The 4,987-nt window shown below is 37.0% G+C and overlaps 1 protein-coding gene across 4 annotated transcripts in view; it reads left to right on the top strand.

The window, feature by feature from the left end:
- Positions 1-4,987, top strand: part of LOC106867206 (uncharacterized) — a 98,017-nt gene that overhangs the window by 71,764 nt on the left and 21,266 nt on the right. Inside the window, exon 2 of one of the 4 annotated variants that reach the window (XM_014912014.2) lies at positions 2,734-2,809. The exons of the other annotated variants lie outside the window; for them this stretch is intronic. The gene's annotated coding sequence lies outside the window, so the exon portion shown is untranslated. The remainder of the gene's footprint in view (positions 1-2,733; positions 2,810-4,987) is intronic. 4 annotated transcript variants of the gene reach the window in all.

The following is a 4,987-nucleotide window of genomic DNA, read 5'->3' as shown; positions in this document are numbered from 1 at the left end:
ATCTTCGTTGAGCCCTGTGTGGCTAATAAAAGAAATGTATCTATCTTGTTTCTTTACTGCCCACAAGGGGTTACACACAGAGGGGACAAACAAGGAGAGACAAACAGATTAAGTCGATTATATCAACCCCAGTGCATAACTGGTACTTATTTAATCGACCCCAAAAGGATGAAAGGCAAAGTCGACCTTGGCGGAATTTGAACTCAGAACATAACACACAGACACATGCACGCACACACACACATATGAAAGCATTGACTCAGTGGTTAGAGTGTAGGGCTTACACTCGTGAGGTCAGGAGTTCGATTCCCAGACTGGGCTGTGTGTTGTATTCTTGAGCAAGACACTTTATTTCACATTGCTCCGCTCCACTCAGCTGTAGAAATGAGTTGTAACATCACTGGTGCCATGCTGTATCAGCCTTTGCCTTTCCCTTGTACAACATCAGTGGTGAGGAAAGGGGTATTTGGTTTACATGGATGACTGCTGGTCTTCCACAAACAGACTTCTTTAAGTGTCTGCCTGCTAAATCCACTCAAAAGGGTTTGGTCAACCTGAGGCTGTAGTAGAAGACACCTGAGGTGCCATACTTTGGGACTGAACTTAAGCCACATGATTAATGAACTAACTTCTTAACCACGCAGCCTTGCTTGTATCTCTGTGTCTCTGCATGCACACAAAGGAATATTATATATTATGCAAGGGTTACATAAGCTTATCACAAAACTACGTTCTATACTAAATATACTGGCAAATTAACAGAGTCAAGCCTATTTTAAGGATAGTTCAGTCAATGAGGAAATAACTGCTTTATTTATGCAAACTAATGTCTTCTCACTTGTGTAGGCTTCTATAGTTGTTGCCTCATGAATAATTAATTTATTATTTACATGCAAGGTTACTAAAATTTGCAGAGGAGTAGGGGAATTAGTTTCCATGATATTCATAACTTACTTCCCCAGTGTACAACCTCTATGTGAAGTGTGTTGGCATTGGCCACAGATTATTAGTATAAGTGCATAATTGGCAATTCTTTTAATTGATACAGTTGTTAATGCTTTGCTCTGTAGTCTCTTTCCCTAATTGCTTTCAGCTATATTGTTTGTTATTCATACATTAGCTGTATTATTATTGGCAGAAAATGACAGTGGCTTGGCAGAATTGTTAGCACATTGAACAAAATGCTTTGTGTGCTCCTCCTCATCCCACACACACATGGCTCTTTATGCCCCAAGTTCAAATCCCATCAAGGTTGCCTCTGCCTTTCATCTTTCTGGAGGTTGATGCAATAAAAGTGTCAGTCAAATACTAGACAATATAATTAACTAACTACTACCCCAATATTTCAAGCCTTCTTTCTATACTAGAAACAATTGGTTATATTCATGTTATATTAAGTCATTGTTCTGGCTCTTTATGTTCCAAGTTCAAATGCTACTGAGATCAATTCTACCTTTCATACTCTCGGGGTCAATAAAATAAGTATCAATTTAAGCATGGTGGTTGATGTAACCAACTTTCCTCTCCCCTTAAAACTGATGGTCATGTTCTAAAACTAGAAATAATATTAATAGTCATTATCATCATCATTGTCGTTTGAACATCTACATTTTCATGCTTTCATAAATCAGACGGTTTGAGAGGAAAGGATAAGTACATAGACTACATCCTGCTCTACTGTCCTCTTTGGCATAGTTTCTACAATTGGATGCCTTTCCTAATGCCAATCACTTGTTAGAAATGTACTGGATGCTTTTTATGTGGCACCAGCATCAATAGGAATGTCAACCACTTTACAGATTGTACTGGTGCTTTTTATGACAAGGTCTCCAAGTAACTTGGAAGACGAAAATCCTTCAACTGGGAAGGGATAGTAGTATTGAAGGAGGTGGTTTTGTGTCATTGGTGGAAGATCATAAGTGTAGAGGGACAGAGCTAGATGTCTTGCTGTCGAGAAGATATTTGCTAGAAAGAAAAGGAAAAAAGAGTGAGTCAGAGAGTAAGACAAAGAGAGTGTACATACACACACACACACACACACAACATTTGCACTCACACATGCACATATGATGAGCTTCTTTCATCAGTTTCTATTTGCCAAATTCATTTACAAGGCTTTAGTCAGCCTGGGTCTATAGTAGAACAGACTTGCCTAAGGTACCATATTTGTGACAGACAACTGGACAAGTTGTGGGCCAACTTGTAAAACTGTCGATTATTAAATCTCCAGATATTCTCTGTGGAGAAAGAATATGCAGTGAAGAGTGTGTCCCGAACATACCATGGATGATTATGGACACTCAGAGCAGATATTATGTATTGTGTTATCAGTTTATGCATTTTCAGCATCCCACAACACGTACAGTTGATGTGTAATGGGACAGAGTCAATATATTTCATATTGTTTTGTGCTTATTGGTCAAATCATTAATTTAGCACTGGGCCTATGAAAATTAGGTTAAAATATAATTATTTAATGCCAAGTTAGATTATGAATCATGATTTGTGGATAGAGGGAAGATTTCTTGTATAACCGAGTGACATGTCAAGTTGAAATTAAGTTAATTTATGTGATTTGTTTATGTAATAATGTAGAAACAGCCAAAAGGAATCTGGTTATTAAATTAGGGTTTTTTTGTTTATTTTTTTTAACTTTCTAATGAACGACAGCTGAATACCATCTTATTGAAATACCCCTTTACAAAGCAACATATACATTTATTTTTTTATTAGGTTATCCATGAGTGAATAGAATAAAATGACATCAAATATTCAGAAACCAAATTAACAGACAACTTGTATATATAATGTAAGACCTTGTAATTTATTCATTCATACAACATGTTACAACTATGTTAAACCCTTCTAGTGTAGCATTTTATAATGTGATGAAATAGGAAAGTACAAGCTGATCATCTGTACAGATTCTGTGATGCCTACACCACTCTGTTGCTCTCTCTATATAAATATCTATTTGCTATTATTCTTCTATATTTATTATATAATCCTTATGTTCACTCTTATACTTTTATATTTAGGGTGCTGGCATTCTTGTGTGGTTAAGAAATTTGCTTCCTAACCACATGGTTTTGGATGCAGTCCCACTATGGCATCCTCAACAAGTGTCTCTGAGTCAACCAAAGCCTTGTGAATGGATTTGGTCGATGGAAACAGAAAGAGCTTATCGCTTGTACAGACATACATGCATGCATATTTATGTTTGAATGTGTATCTGAGTGTGTGTTTGTGTTTCTTTGCCTTGACAACCACGTAATAGTTGTAAATGAGTGTCACTGTCATACAAGCAGTGTCGTTCATTTCTAATATCCTGCAGAAAGATGTCTGGCCATGGGGAAATATACCTTGCTTGGAAACGGGTGAAGTTTGGAAACAGGAAGAGCATCTGACTGAAAAAAATCTGCCTCAAATAACTCTGTTTGACACAGGCAAGCCTGGAAAAGTGAACAACAATAATAATAATAATAATAATAATAATAATAATAATGATCCTCTCTACTATAGGCACATGGCCTGAAATTTGATGGGAGGGGACTAATCGATTGCACCAACCCCAGTGTTTCACTGGGACTTAATTTATCGACCCTGAAAGAATGAAAGGCAAAGTTGACCTCAGCGGAATTCATAGTAATGGGCAAAATACTGCTAAGCATTTTGTCCAGTATGCTAACAATTCTGCCAGCTCACCACGTTTAATAATAATGATAATAACAATAATAATAATTATTATTATTATAATGACAATAGCAAGGATATTTATTATTATATCAGTATATTTATGATTATACTTCTTCATTTACCAACATATCTCTATATTCACTTTTGTATAGTTACTATTTCATCTCTACATCTAGTACAATTTACTTCTTTATGTACAAATATAACTCTGTATTTACTATTACACACTTCTTTATTTACTCTAATACATCTATATTTACTTTTATGCTGTAATATTTACTATTACTGTCATATCTTTCGTATTATATCTCTGTATTTACTGTTACAACCTATATTTACATACTAAAACTTCTCCATTTACTAATATACCTCAATACTCACAGTTATACCTCTACATTTACCATCATACCTCTTTAATATTAAGTCTCTAAACTTCAAATCCCAGTGAAGTTGACTACCTTTCCTCCTTCTAGAGCCAGGTGAAAAAATAATGCGTCAAGTTTTGAAGTCAATGCAGTTGACTGTTCTCTATGCCATGTAGCTTTGCACCTAAGAAGACATCATCATCATCATCCTCGTTTAACGTCTGCTTTCCATGCTAGCATGGGTTGGACGATTTGACTGAGGACTGGTGACCCAGATGGCTACACCAGGCTCCAATCTGATTTGGTATAGTTTCTACAAATGGATGCCCTTCCTAACACCAACCACTCCGAGAGTGTAGTGGGTGCTTTTACGTGTCACCGGCACGAAGGCCAGTCAGGCGGTACTGGCAATGGCCACGCTCAAAATGGTGTATTTTATGTGCCACCTGCACAGGAGCCAATCCAGCGGCACTGGCAATGACATCTCTATAAGGTGGTAAGCTCACAGAATCATTATTTCACTGGACAAACATTTAGTGGCATTTCATCCATCTTTAACATTCTGAGTTCAAATTCCACCGAAGTTGACTTTGCCTTTCATCCTCTCGAGGTGCCAGTTGAACACTGGGGTTAATGTAATCAACTTACCCCCTCCCCCGAACTTGCTGGCCTTGTGCCAAAATTTGAAACCATTATTATATATTTCTATATCAGTGTTTCTCAACCTTTTTTACCCTTGTGTAACCCTTAGAATAAATTACATGCCTCAAGGAACCCTTGCACAAAAAAAAAATTATATACCATATATTTTTCATCATAGTTAGGCATAGGAGTGGCTGTGTGGTAAGTAGCTTGCTTATGAACTACATGGATCCAGGTTCAGTCCCACTGCGTGGCACCTTGGGTAAGTGACGTTTACTATAGCC

This window comes from Octopus bimaculoides, chromosome 2, assembly GCF_001194135.2.
Source record: "Octopus bimaculoides isolate UCB-OBI-ISO-001 chromosome 2, ASM119413v2, whole genome shotgun sequence".
NCBI lineage: Eukaryota > Metazoa > Mollusca > Cephalopoda > Octopoda > Octopodidae > Octopus > Octopus bimaculoides.
Note: the sequence above shows the minus strand (reverse complement) of the source record. Positions and strands in the feature narration are given on the sequence as shown.